Consider the following 15,536-nt stretch of genomic DNA (forward strand, 5'->3'; position numbering starts at 1 on the left):
TGTTAATTCCAATTGTATTTATTTGGGTCTCCTATCTTTTCTTTATTACTCTACCTAGTGGTGTATTTATGTTATTAATGTTTTCAAACAAAAACTTCTAGATTTCTTGATCTATTGTATGGTTTTCTGTGTCTCAATTTCTTTCAGGTCAGCTTTAATTTTGGTTATTTCTTGTCTTCTGCTCTCACTGGGGTTGATTTGCTCCTGCCTCTGTATTTCTTCTGGCTGCAATGTTAGGTTGCTAGTTTGAGATCTTTCTAACTTTTTGATGTAGGCATTTAGTGCTATAAATTTCCCTCTTAATACTGTCTTAGCTGTGCCCCAGATATTCTGGTATGTTTTATTTTTGTTTTCATTACTATTAAAGAACTTCTTGATTTTTGCTTCAGTTTCATTATTTACTACAAAGTCATTCAGGAGCAGATTGTTTAATTTCCATGTAATTTTCTGGTTTAGAGTGACTTTCTTTGTATTGATTTCTATTTTTATTGTGCCATTGTCTGAGAATGTGGTCGGTTTTGTTTCTTTTGTTTCAAGTGTTTAAAATATGTTGAGGGTTGTTTTATGTCTGATTGTGTAGTTGATTTTAGAGTATGTGCCATGTGGCAATGAAAAGAATACATATTCCATTGTTTTGGTTGAAGAGTTTTCTAGATGTCTATTTAGTCTGTTTGGTCAAGTGTTGAGTTCAGCTTCTAAATATCTTTGTCAATTCTCTGCCTCAATGTTCTAATACTGTAAGTGGATTGTTGAAGTCTCCCACTATTATTGTGTGACAATCTAGGTCACCTTGTGGGTCTTCAAGAACTTTATCAATTTGGGTGGTCTTGTGTTGGGTACATATATATTTAGGATAGTTACATCTTCTTGTTGAATTGAATCTTTTACCATTATGTATACCCTTCTTTGTCTTTTTAGATTTTTGTTGGTTGAAATTCTATTTTGCCTGAAATTAGGATTACTACCCCTGCTTTTTTCTGTTTTCCATTTGCTTGGTAGATTTTTCTTCATGCCTTTATTTTGCACCTGTGTGTGTCACTGCATGTGAGATGTGTCTCTTGAAGACAGCATACCAATACATCATGGTTCTTTAACCAGTTTGCCATTCTGTGCCTTTTAATTAGGGCATTTAGCTCATTTACATTCAAAGTTAGTGTTAATATGTATGGATTTGATCCTGTCATCATGTTTTTAGCTGGTTCTTATGCAGACTTGTGTGCTTGCTTTATAGTGTCACTCGTCTGTGTACTTAAGTATGTTTTTGTAGTGGCTAGTAAGAGTATTTTCTTTCCATATTTAGAGCATCTTTCAGTACCTCTTCTTAGGCAGGTCTGGTGGTAATGAATTCCCTCAACATTGCTTCTCTGAAAAGGATCCTATTTCTCTTTCACTAATGAAGATTAGTTTAGTTGGATATGAAATTCTTGGTTGGAAATTTTTTCTTTAAGAATGTTTAATATAGGCTCCCAATCTCTTCTGGCTTGTAGAATTTCTGCTGAAAAGTCCACTGTTAGCCTGATGGGATTCTCTTTGTAGGTGACCTTACCTCTCTCTCTATCTGCCTTTAACTTTTTTAAATTTTATTTTGATATTGGAGACTGTCAAGATTATGTGTTTTCCAAGTTTCTTGCTTTCTCTCTGGCTCTTTTGGGGACACCAATAAGTCATAGATTTGGTCTCTTCATATTATTCTATATCACTCTGATATTTTGTTCATTCTTTTTTATTCTTTTTGCTTTATTTCTGGCCGAGTTATTTCAGAGTCAACCTTCAAACTCTGAGATTTTTTCCTCCACTTGATCTATTCTGCTGCTAATACTTGTGACTGCATTATAAAATTCTTGTAATGTATTTTTCAGCTCTATCAGATGATCTTTTTAAAAATATGATTTAATCTATTAGCTCCTGTATTATTTTATTGTGATTGTTAGATTTTTTTGTATTGAATTTTAATGGTCTCCCAAATCTTGATGATCTTCATTCCTATTCATAATCTGATTTCTATTTTTGTCATTTCAACCATTTCAGCCCAGTGAAGAATCCTTGCTCAGAAACTAGTATAGCCATTTGCAGGGAAGAAGACACTCTGGCTTTTTTGAGTTGCTAGAGTTCTTTTATTTGTTCTTTCTCATCTGTGTGGATGGGTGTACCTTTAACTTGGTATAAATTGAGGACCACTAGTAGACTTTTTTTTTTTTTTAGATGTTTTCAGAGGGTCAAAGTTTTTGCAGGGTCTTTATTTTTAGCTGAATTCCTGTCATTGATATCACAGGGAGGTATAATAACAAATTATTTTTGGTGTTGAAGTTTTGGGCTGCAGTCTGGTAGGTGGTACTTAGTGTAATGGCCACTAGGTAAGCCTTTTCTCAGTCACGTGGCTTCTCTGTGTTTCCTCTTGACTATAGCCATGCTCCTTCTCAGCACGCTGAAGGTGAGAGCTCCTCTCTTACTCAAATGCTGGCTCAAGATGACAATTTAACACTCCTGGGCTGCATATCTCAGCTCTGGGGCAATGTCAGGCTTTATGTTCCCTCCCAAGCTTAGAGGTAACAGGGGAAAAGAACTTAGCAGTGGTTGTGATAAAAGTCTTTCACTTATCTTTTGGGGCTCCACCCAGAGAGATGTGGAGCTGCTATCAGTCAGTGTGATCACCCTTCAACCTAGGTTGAGGCAGCTGTACTGTGAGCCCAAGCCAGGGAGGCATACCTTGTGACAAGTGGGTGGGAGGGACAGAGGGGAGACAGACCAGTAACCTCTCCGTAGGGCAACTAAAGCTTGCTCAAGGCGTGGATGAAGTACTAAGGGTCTTTGCTCATTCCCCAGGGCAAGGGCAGTACCACTGCAGCAGCAGTGGTAGAGGGGCTTTCAGTAGCCTCTGGGAGCTCCACCTCTGAGAACCATATAGCCACAGTTCCTGGGAGTGTTCAGGCAGGGGGTGAAGTGGCTGCACTGCTAACCTGAGCTGAGGACCCCCCTTGTTGGGAATGTGGGGATTGAGGGTTTACAGGGAGGGGAGACTGGGTTCCTCTCTGTATGGCGACTACGGTGTACTGTAAGCTTAGGTGAAGCCCTGAGGCTCACTGTTTCTTCCCCAGCCTGTGAGCAGAAGAGACAGAACATTGTTGTGACAGTGGCAGAAAGGAACATTGATTGCCTCTTGGAGCCCCTTCCCAGGAAATTCAGAGCCACTACCAGTGGGTTTTCTCAGCTGTTTGTGGGGCGTCTAAATTGTGGACCTGAGCAGGGAGCCCTGCCTGTTGAAGAGAGGGTGCTGGGGACTCACAGGGAAGACAGACTGAACTCCTCTCAGTATGGTGGCTGTGGAGTGCTCAGGTACCAGTGAAGTGACTAGGCCCTTTGTTCCTTCCCCAGCCCAAAGGTGGTTGGTTAGGATGGTACTACTGCAGCTGCAATGGCCAAGAGGTTGTGGGTTGACTCTGAGATTTCCTCCTCAGAGAAATGCTGAGCTGCCTCCAACTGAAGGGTTCAAGTAGGGGCAGGGTGGTCATGCTGGAGTCTAAAGTTAGGAGGCCTCACCAGTTAAGGAGAAGTTGGGATGAGAACCTGCATGTAGAAGAGTCTGGCCACTTTTTGATGAAGCAGCTGCACTGTGCTGGGGTTACGTGCCAGTCCCTCTTCACCACATACTCTCTGGAGCCTGAAGGCAACAATAGTGAGGGCTGTGAGAAAGCAAAGGTGGCAGCCTACCACTCCCTTTAGGAGCTCTGTCCCATGGAAATGCAGAGCTGCTACTAACCTGAGAGCCCCGATGGGAAGTGGTTGGAGTCCCAGGTTGGGAGCTCCCATCCACTGAGGATAAATGTGGGAGTCTGGCCATTTTTCTGTGGCACAACTGTGCTGTGCTGGGGGTTTGCGCTAGTCCCTAGTCACTGGAGGCTCTCCAAAGCCTGCAGGCAACAACAGTGAGGGCTGCAAGACAGGAAAGTTGCTGCCCCCTTGCCCTGGAGCTCTGTCCTGGGTAAGTTCAGAGCTGCTACTGGCCTCAGAACCCCAGGGGTGGGAGGCTGGAGTCCTAGGCCAGTGGGTATCATCCTGTGAGGTGCAGTGGAAGTAAGGCCTGTAGATGGTTGCTGCTCAAACCCCTGGATTTGGCTCCTTTCCTGGATGTGCATAAAGGAGCCTAACCTCCCCCTTTGCCAGAGCCGAAGCCACTAATGCTGGGATGCCTAGGAATCAAAGGCTTTTGGTACTTTGGCTATGTCTCAGCAGTGGCTCTGCTGAGACTCCCATAGCTTTGCATATCAGTCTGAAGGTTTTGGTGGGATGAGTTCGCAAGGGCATCTCCTGAGACCAGAACTTGCAAAGGTCTATGGACCAAGTGCGTGTCCCAGGGTTTCTCACTCTCTCACCATTTCCCAGTGGTGGGGGAGCTTCCTCTGGCTCCATGCCATTGTCAGGTAGGCATGCATCTATTCTTTCTCCTCTCTGTTCTCCTTGGGTTGAGTTGTTTGTTTGATGAATCCTAGTGTGCCCACCTGGGTGTTTCAATTGAAGATGTAGTATTTATTCACCACTTTTTCTTCTCTTTGTGAAAGTAGTGCATACTAACTGCTTCTAGTCAGCCATTTTGGCCATCACGTAAACTAAAACTTTTTAAGAATATTTTACCTCCCCCTTAACATTGAGAAATGGCAGGTTAATTGAATGGATTTGATCTCCTTGGCAGGTAATATTGTCATAGATGTGAGTTTTATATCCATTCACATAAGTACTTCTGTGGCTTTTTAGATCCTTTTAAAGTTAGAGGGAAAAAAGAAGGTAAACAAGACTCATGGAGACCTGGCATCTCACAGTAAAACTGGATTATTTCAATTACTACACTTCTAAACTCTCTGTATCATACTTCTTCTCCATACTGAGTATTGAAAGGATGAATCAATCTTCATTTACGAACAATAAAAGAAAGATATGATGGAATATGAATATGGTTGCAGGATAATATACAGTCACAAAACATTTACAACAGCAAGTTGAAAGCATTATATTGTTTTATGTGTCAGAGCATCTGGACATTTTGTTGGTGTAGGAGTTTGTCCTTACAGAAAGTATTAAGCTATTTCATCAGACGTAAACATCTTATGACCATGGGTCATGACTGGTAAAGAATGTGCCTTGCTAGTATCAGGGCACCTGAACATTTTCTGGTTGTAGGAGTTTGTCCTTACAGCATTATTAATCTCCTTCATCATCCATAAGCATCTTACGACCATCGGTCATGTCTGACAAGGAATGTGCCTTGCTAATTTTAAGATGGAGATGATTTTAAAATGGTGTGACCCTGGGTCTCCTATGCTTCCCAAACAAATCATCAATAACAATATATAAGACATAAATAAAGGATCAAAGAATGTATAAACAACCAGAAAACAATTAACAATTTGACAGGGCCTCACATATCAATAATAACCTTGAACACAAGTGGATTAAATTCTTCTGTTAAAAGATATAGAGTGGCTGAATGTAATTAAAAGCATGATCCAACTATATACTACTTACAAGAAAATCTCCTTACTGGTAAAGACACATACAGACTAAAGTAAAGAGATGAAAAAAAATATTCCACACAAGTGGAAACAAAAAGTGAGCAGGAGTAGCTATATTTATGTAACATGGACTTTTAGTCAAGAACAGAAAAAAAAAAGTGAAGAAAACCATTATATGACAAAGGAATTAATCCAGTAAAAGAATATAACAATTCTAAATATATATATATATATCACTATATATATATATCTGCAACATTAGAGCACACAGATTCATAACGCAAATATTACTAGTGCTAAAGAGAGGATGAAAACATAATAGTGGGGTCTTTACCACCTCATATTAGCATTACGTGGATCATCTAGATGGAAAATCAAAAAATAAATATTGGATTTAAACTATCTTTATGTCATATGAACCTAAGAGACCCTTACAGAAGACTCTCTCCAACAGTAGCAGAGTACATTCTTTTTATCAGCACGCGGAACATTCTCCAGAATGGAACATATGTTAGGTCACAAAATACATCCCAACAAATTGTTAAAAGTCAAAATCATATCAAATATCTTCACAGATTAAAATGGAATAGAATTGAAAATCAATACAAAGAAGAACACTGGAAATAATACAAACACATGGAAATCAAACAGCATGCTCCTACATGACCACTGGGTAGAGAAAACAGTTAAAATGAAAATTTGAAAATTTAAAAATTCCATGAAAAAAAAATGAAGATGGAAATACAACATACCAAAACCTGTGGTATATAGCAAAAGCAGTGCTAAGAGGCAAGATTATAACAACAAATGCCTATATTAAAAAGGAGTGATTGGGAGGGCAAGATGACCGACTAGATGCAGCTGGGTCAAACAGCTCCCACTGAGGAACTGAGATGACTAGCATGCTCCTAACAAATCTGCAAAAGGAAGGAACAGAGTATGGGTGGAAAGAAGACACAGAAGCTGGGCTGAAGGGGGAGAAAGCTGGGAACCCTACATGGGGCTACAGCACACTCAGACTCCTTCCTAACTCCCAACTGCTCCAGGAGAATGGGTGAGTTGAACTGGTAAGGAGCAACCTGCTTTCCCCACAGGTGTCTGGAAACCCAGTAGGAGGAGACCACTTTACCATCACAGACACTTCAGTTGGCAGGAAAAGTTGCTTAGAGAAGTGGTAGGGGCAGCAAGTCAGCTGATGTGGAGCCCAGAAGGTTTGGTGCCGGAGTATCTGTAGCAGAGCACAGCCAGTGATGGTCGCCCCTCTAGGCCTGACTTGCTCCTATAGGAGACTTTAGCCCTAGTGGAACTGTCAAGTCCTGATGGCAGAGAGGGCTGGTCCAATCTGAGCACCTCTCCCAGGGCCCTGACTGACCATAGCTGCTTGCAGGGAAGCCTTGCATGCCCTGGAGGCCCACCCCATAGCTTCTGCACTGGCAAACTCATGCCTGACCAGCGAAGAGCTACAGCAAAGCAGCCCCTACAGCCACACACCAGCCTGCATGCTCCCTCCCCATACTGAAGCTTCCCTGACATCCGTTGCTAGTCCCCACATTGCTTTCCTGGTGCCTGCCTGCAGGTGGCAGATTTTGCTTTCCTTGTCCTGCCAGGGCACGGGGATACCTGCGGTCCACACCCCTCCCAGTGGTGACCACCATTACAGACTGAGTCTTGCTGGGGACAGAGACAGCCAGTCCCAGCCCCACCAGTGATCTGTTCTTGTGCTAACACCACACAGAGAACAATAAATCCTTCTCTGCCCTGAGAAAGCACTTCTACTTGCAGGGCATAGAGAAGGCACACAGGCCTGCGCTTGCCAGTGCCCTGCACTTAAGCCAACATCACTGTAAGATAAGCTCACAAATATGAGAAAGAATCAGTGCAAGAACTCTGAAAATTCAAAAAGCCAGAGTGCCTTCCTTCCTCTAAACAACCGTATCAGCTCTCCAGCAAGGGTTCTGAACAAGGCTGAAATGACTTAAACAACAGAAATATAACTCAGAATATGGTTAAGAAGAAAGATCATTGAGCTATAGGAATATGCTGAAACATAATTCAAGAAAGCTACAAATCATGATAAAGCAATGCAGGAGCTGACAAACAAAAATGACCAGTATAGAAAAGAATGTAACCAATCTGATGGAGCTGAAAACTCGCTATAAGAATTTCATAATGCAATCATAAGTATTAATAGCATAATAGACCAAGGAGAGGAAAGAATTTCAGGGCTTGAAGACTGGCTTTCTGAAATAAGAGTCAGACAAGAATAGTGAAAAAATAATGAAAAGGAACAAGCAAAATCTCTGAGAAATATGGAATTATGTAAAGAGACCCAATCTGTGAACTCACTGATGTCGCTTAAAGAGATGGAGAGAATGAAATCAACTTGAAAAATATATTTCTAGATATAATCCATAAGAACATCTCCAACATAGCTAGAGAGAACAACAGTCAAATTCATGAAATGCCTCAGTAAGATACTTCACAAAAAGATGAACTCCAAGACACATAATCATCAGATTCTTCAAAATCAAAATGAAGCAAAAAATGTTCAAAGCAGCTAGAGAGAAAGGTCAGATCAACTACAAAGGGAAGTCCACCAGACTAACAGTGGACCTGTCAGCAGAAACCATACAAGCCAAAAGAGACTGAGGGTCGATATTCAATGTTTTTAAAGAAAAGAAATTTTAACGCAGAATTTTATACCTGGATAAACTGAACTTCATAAGTGAAGGAGAAACAAAATTCTTTTCAGAGAAGCAAATTCTGAGGGAATTCATTACCACCAGACCTCCCTTACAAGGGCATGTGAAGGAAGCACTAAATATGGAAAGAAAAGACCATTATCAGCCTTTACAAAAACACACTGAAGTATACAAACCAGTGACACTATAAAGCAGCCACATCAAGAACTGTTCTGGGCATAAACAAGTCTGAATAATAACCAGCTGAAAACATGATGACAGAATCGAATCCACACATATCAACACTAAACTTGAATGTAAATGAGTCAAATTCCCCACTTAAAAGGTGCACAGTGGCGAGCTGGATAAAGAACCAAGACCCATTGGTACACTGTTTTCAAGAAAACCATCTCACATGCAGTGACATGGATAATCACTACCAAGCAAATGGAAAACAGAAAAAAGCAGGGATAGAAATCCTAATTTCTGATGAAACAGACCAACAAAGATCAAAAAAGACAAAGAAGTGCATTACATAATAGTAAAGGATTCAATTCAACAAGAAGATGTAACTGTCCTAAATATATATGCACCCAACACAGAAGGACCCAGACTCATAAAGCAATTCTTAGAGATCTACAAAGAAACATAGACTCCCACAAAATAATAGTGTGAGACTTCAACACTCCACTGAGAGTATTAGATTGAGACAGAAAATTAACAAATATATTCAAGACCTAAACTCAGTACTGGATCAAATGGAACTCATAGACATCTACAGAATTATCCACCTCAAAATAACAGAATATGCGTTCTTCCTATTGCCACATGGCATGTACTCTAAAATCAATCACATAATTGGAAGTAAATCACTCTTCAGCAAATGCAAAAGGGCTGGAACCAAAGCAAACTATCTCTTGGACCACCACTGTAATAGTCTGTTCTCATGCTGCTAATAAAGACATACCTAAGACTGGGTAACTTATAAAGAAAAAGAGGTTTCATGGACTCACAGTTCCACATGGCTGGAGAGGCCTCACAATCATGATTGAATACAAAGCAAGAACAAAGGTTTGTCTTACATGGAAGCAGGTAAGAGTGTGTGTGCAGGTGAACTTCCCTTTATAAAACTATCAGATCTCATGAGACTTATTTACTATCACAAGAAATGGGATACAATGGCCATAATAAAGGAGCTGCAGGCTCCACACAAGTTTGAAATCCAATAAGGCAGTCATTACACCTTGAAGTTCCAAAATAATCTCCTTGACTCAATGTCTCACACCTAGGTCATACTGACTCAAGAGGTGGATTCCAATGGTCTTGGACAGCTCTGACCCTATGACTTTGCAGGGTACAGCTCCCCTCCCAGTGATTTCATGGGCTGGTGTTGAGTTTCTGTGGCTTTTTCAGGCACACAGCACATGCTGTCAGTGGATCTACCACTCTGGGGTCTGGAGAACAGTGGTCCTCTTCTGACAACTCCCCTAGGCAGTGCCCCAGTGGGGATTCTGTGTGGTTGCTCGAACCCCACACTTACCTTCCATACTGCCGTAGCACAGATTCTTCATGAGGGCCCTGTCCCTGCAACAAATTTCTTCCTGAACATTCAGATATTTCCATACATCCTCTGAAATCTAGGTGGAGGTTCCCAAACCTCACTTCTTGACTTCTGTGCACCACAGGCCTAACACCACATGGAAGTTGCCAAGGCTTGGGGCTTGCACCCTCTGAAGCCATGGCCCAAGCTGTACCTTGGCCCCTTTTAGCCACAGCTAGATTGGCTGTCACAAGGAACCAAATCCCTAAGCTTCACACAACACAGGGTGGGGGGTGCCCAGACCTGGCTCAAGAAACCATATTCCCCTCCTAGGTCTCCAGACCTGTGATGGAAGGGGCTGCTGTGAAGGCTTCTGCCATGCCCTGGAGACACTTTCCCCATTGTTTTGGTGATTAGCATTTGGTTTAAAGTTACTTATGCAAATTTATCCGGCTGGCTTGAATTTCTTCTCAGAAAATGAGTCTTTGTTTTCTATTGCATTGTCACGCCACAAATTTTCCAAACTTTTATGCTCTGCTTCCTCTTGAACACTTTGCCACTTAGAAATTTCTTCCAGTAGATACCTTAAATCATGTCTCTCAAATTCAAAATTCCACAAATCTCTAGGATAGGAGCAAAATTTTGCCAGTCTCTTTGTACAATAAGAGTCTCCTTTGCTGTACTTCCCAAGTTTCTCATCTCCATCTGAGACCACCTCAGCCTGGACTTTATTGTCCATATCACTACCAACATTTTGGTCAAAGCCATTCAACAAGTCTCTTGGAAATTCCAAACTTTCCCACATCTTCCTGTCTTCTGAGCCCTCCAAGTATGTAGGAATTTCCAAACTTTCCCACATTTTCCTGTCTTCTTCTGAGTCCTCAAAACTGTTCCAACCTCTGCCTGTTACCCAGTTCCAAAGTTGCTTCCACATTTTCAGGTATCTTTACAACAGTGCCTCACTCACAGTTATGATTTATAGTATTAGTCTATTCTCACTCTGCTAAAAAGACATACCAGGCCAGGTGCAGTGGCTTACACTTGTAATCTCAGCACTTTGGGAGGCTAAGGTGGGCATATCACTTGAGGTCAGGAGTTCAAGGCCAGCCTGGACAACATGAGAAAACCCTATCTCTGCTAAAAAAAAAAAAAAAAAAAAAAATTGCCAGGTGTGGTGGTGCATGTTTTTAATCAGCTACTCAGGAGGCTGAGGCAGGATAATTGCTTGAACCCAGGAGGTGGAGGTTGCACTGAGCCAAGATCATGCCACTGCACTAAAGCCTGGGTGACAGAGCAAGACTCCATCTCAAAAAAAAAAAAAAAAAAAAAAAAAAAAGATATATCCAAGACTGGCTAAGAAAAATATGTTTAATGGACTCACAGTTCCACATGGCTGGGGAGGCCTCACAATCATAGCAGAATGCAAAGGGAGAGCAAAGGAACATCTTACATGGCAGCAGGCAAGAGCTTGTGTGCAGAGGAACTGTCCTTTATAAAATCATCAGATGTTGTGAGATTTATTCACTATTACAAGAACAGCATACGAAAATGCAAATGCACCCCCATGATTCAGTTACCTCCCACTGAGTCCCTCCATGACATGTGGGGATTACCAGGACTACAGTTCAAGGTGAAAATTGGGTTCCAACATAGCCAAACCATATAAATGATGCAATCAAATTAGAAATGAATACTAAGAAATTCACTCAAAATTATACTTTTACATGAAAATGCAATAATCTGCTCCTGAATGACTCTCAGGTAAGTTATAAAATTAAAGCAGAAATGAAACATTTATTGAAACTAATAAGAACAAAGAGACAACATAGCAAAATTTCTGGGACACAGCCAAGGCAGTGTTAAGAGGGAAATTTATAGCACTAAATGTCTACATCAAAAAGTTAGAAAAATATTAATTTAAAAATGTAACATCACAACTAAAAGAACTAGGGAAGTAAATCAACCCCAAAGCTGGCAAAAGACAAGAAATAACCAAAATCAGAGTTGAACTGAAGGGGATTAAGACATGAAATACCATTCAGAATATCAACAAATTCAGGAAGTGGTTTTTGAAAAAATTAATCATATAGATAGACGACTAGCTAAACCAATAAAGAAGAAAGAAGAGAAGATTCAAATAAACACAATCAGAAACAACAAGGGAGATTTTACCACTGACCCCCAGAAAGGCAAACAACCATCAGATAATATTATGAACACCACTACATAAACTAGAAAATCTAGAAGAAATAGATAAATCACTGGATGCACACACCCTCCCCAGTATGAACCAGAAAGAAATTGAATCCCTGAACAGATCAATAATAAGCTCTGAAATTGAGGCAATAATAAATAGTCTATCAACCAAAATAAGCCCAGAGCCAGACAGATTCACAACTGATTACATCAGATGTACAAAGAAGAGCTGGTACCCTTCCTACTAAAATAATTCCAAAAAATTGTGGAGGAGAGACTTCTCTTTAATTCATTCTATGAGACCAGCATCATTCTGATACCAAAACCTGGCAGAGATACAACAACAACCAAAAAAGGAAATTCAAGCCAATATCCTTGATGAACATCAATGCAAAAATTCTCAACAGAATACTGGCAAACCAAATCCAGCAGCACATCAAAAAGCTTATCTGCCACAAGTAAGTAGGCTTTATCCCTGGGATGCAAGGTTGGTTCAACATATGCAAATCAATAAATATGATTCATCAAATAATCAGAACTAAAGACAAACACCACATGATTTTCTCAATAGATGCAGAAAAGGCATTTGATAAAATTCAATACCCACTCATGTTAATAACAAAAGCCATATATGACAAAGCCACAGCCAATATCACACTGAATGGGCAAAGGCTGGAAGCATTCCCCTTCTAAATCAAAACAAGATGAGGATGCCATCTCTCACTACACCTATTCAACAGAGTATTAGAAAAAATACCAGGTAACCCAGCAATCACATTACTGGGTATATACTCAAGGGAATATAAATCATTCTATTAAAAAAACACATGCACACATATGTTCATTCCAGTGCTATTCATAATAGCAAAGATATGGAATCAACTTAAATGACCATGTAGACTGGATAAAGAAAATATTGTTACATATACACCATGGAATACTATGCAGCAAAAATAAAGAACAAGCTTATGTACTTTGCAGGAATATGGATGGAACTCGAGCCCATTTTCCTTGGCAAATCAATGCAGGAACAGAAAATCAAAAACCACATGTTGTCACTTACAAGTGGGAGCTAAATGATGAGAACACATGGACACATATAAGGAACCAACACACACTAAGGCCTATTGGAAGATGGAGTTAGGGTGGGAGGAGAAAAAGGATCAGAAAAAATAGCTAATGGCTACTAGGCTTAATATCTGGTTGATGAAATAATCTCTACAACAAACCCCTAAGACACAAGTTTACCTATATAACAAACCTGCACATGTACCCCTGAACTTAAAATAAAATAAAAAATAAAGAAAGAAAGAAAGAGAAAGATTACAAACTAACAATCTAACAACATGCCTCAAAGAACTAGAGAAGCAAGAATAAGCCAACCCCAAAATTAACATAGGAAAGGAAATAATAAAAATCAGAAAAGAACTAAAAGAAATAGAGACAAAAGTGCAAAGGGTCAACAAAAAATGTTGGTTATTCAAAAAAATAAACAAAATTGATGAACCACTAACTAGATTATCCAAGAAGAGAGGAGACAAAATCATAATAAACAAAATAATAAGCAAATAAAGAGACATTACAAGTGATACAACAGAAATACAAAAGATCATTATGAACCACTATAGATTAACAAACTGGAAAACCTATAGGAAATGGAAAAATTCTTGAAAATATACAATGTACAAAGATTAAATCAGGGAGAAATAGAAAATGTGAACAGACCAATAATGAGTAGCTAGATTGAGTCTGTAACAAAAAGTCTCCCAACAAAGAAAAGCCCAGAATCATACAAAATCATAAAAACATTCTACCAGCCAGGCACAGTGGCTCATGCCTGTAATCCCTGCACTTTGGGAGGCTGAGGCAGGCAGATCACAAGTTCAGGAGATTGAGACCATCCTGGCTAACACGATGAAACTTTGTCTCTACTAAAAATGCAAAAAAATTAGCCAGGCATGGTGGCAGTGCCTGTAGTCCCAGCTACCTGGGAGGCTGAGGCAGGAGAATGGCATGAACCCAGGAGGCAGAGCTTGCAGTGAGCCAAGATTGTGCCACTGCACTCCAGCCTGGGTGACAGAGTGAGACTCCATCTAAAAAAAAAAAAAAAAGACTCTATTAAATGTACAAAGAAATAACACCAATTCTCCTGAAACTATTTCAAAAATTTGAAGGGGAGAGTATTCACCCTAAGTCATTCTAAGCCACCAGCATTACCTTAATGTCAAAACTATAGGCCGATATCCCTGAAGAATATAGACATCAAATCCTCAACAAAATACTAGCAAACCAAATAAAACATTATATCCGAAAGATAATACATCATAATCAGGTTCAATTCATATCATGGATGCAAGGATGGTTCAATATATGCAAATCAATAAATGTGATATATTACATCAACAGTATGAAGTACAAAAAACATATGATTGCCTCAATAAATGTAGAAAAAATCATTTGATAAAATGCACTATCTCATCATAATAAAAACTCTCAACAAATAGGAATAGAGGAAACATACATCAAAATAATAAATGCCATATATACTAAACCCACAGCTAACATCATACTGATTGGAAAAACGTGGAAAGCCTTTTCTCTATGATTTAAAGCAATACAAAGATGCCCACTTTCACCACTTCTTTGCAACATAGTAATATAAGTCCTAGCCAGAGGCAATCGGGTAAGAGAAATAAATAAAAGCCAACCAAATTGGAAAAGAGGAAGGCAAATTGTCCCAATTTGCTAATGATATGATGTTATATGTAGAAAAACCTAATGACTCTATCAACAAAACTTTAGATTTGATAAATGAACTCAGTAAACTTGCAAGATACAAGATCAAATACAAAAATCAGTAGCCTTTCTATACACCAATATTTATCTACCAAGAATGAAATCAAGATGGCAATCTCATTTACAATACCTACAAAAAATTAAACTACCCTGTAATAAATTTAACAAGGAAGTGAAAGATCTCTACAAGGAAAACTGCAAAATGCTGATGAAAGATATTGAAGATGACACAGACAAATGGAAAGACATTTCATGCACATGAATCAGAGGAATTAATATTATTAAAATGACAATACTGCTTAAATAAATCTAAAGATTCAATGCAGCCCCTATCAAAATACCAGTGTAACTGTTGCTGGAAGTCAGGGACCCCGAAGAGAGGGACCTGCTGGAGCCATGGCAGAATAACATAAATTGTGAAGATTTCATGGACATTTTTTAGTTCCCCAAATTAATACTTTTATAATTTCTTATGCCTACCTTTACTGCAATCTCTGAACATAAATTGTGGAGATTTCATGGACATTTATTACTTCCCCAATCAACACTCTTATAATTTCCTATGCCTGTCTTTACTTTAATCACTTAATCCCATCATCTTCATAAGCTGAGGATGTATGTCGCCTCAGGACCCTGTGATGATTGTGTTAACTCACAAATTGTTTGTAGAGCATGTGTGTTTGAACAACATGAAATCTGAGCACCTTAAGAACAGGGTAACAGTGATGTTCAGGGAACAAAGGAGATAACCATTAGGTCTGGCTGCCTGAGAGCCAGGCAGAACATAGCCATATTTCTCTTTTTTCAAAAGCAAATAGG

This window comes from Theropithecus gelada, chromosome 5 (assembly GCF_003255815.1).
Source record: "Theropithecus gelada isolate Dixy chromosome 5, Tgel_1.0, whole genome shotgun sequence".
Taxonomy (NCBI): Eukaryota; Metazoa; Chordata; class Mammalia; order Primates; family Cercopithecidae; genus Theropithecus; species Theropithecus gelada.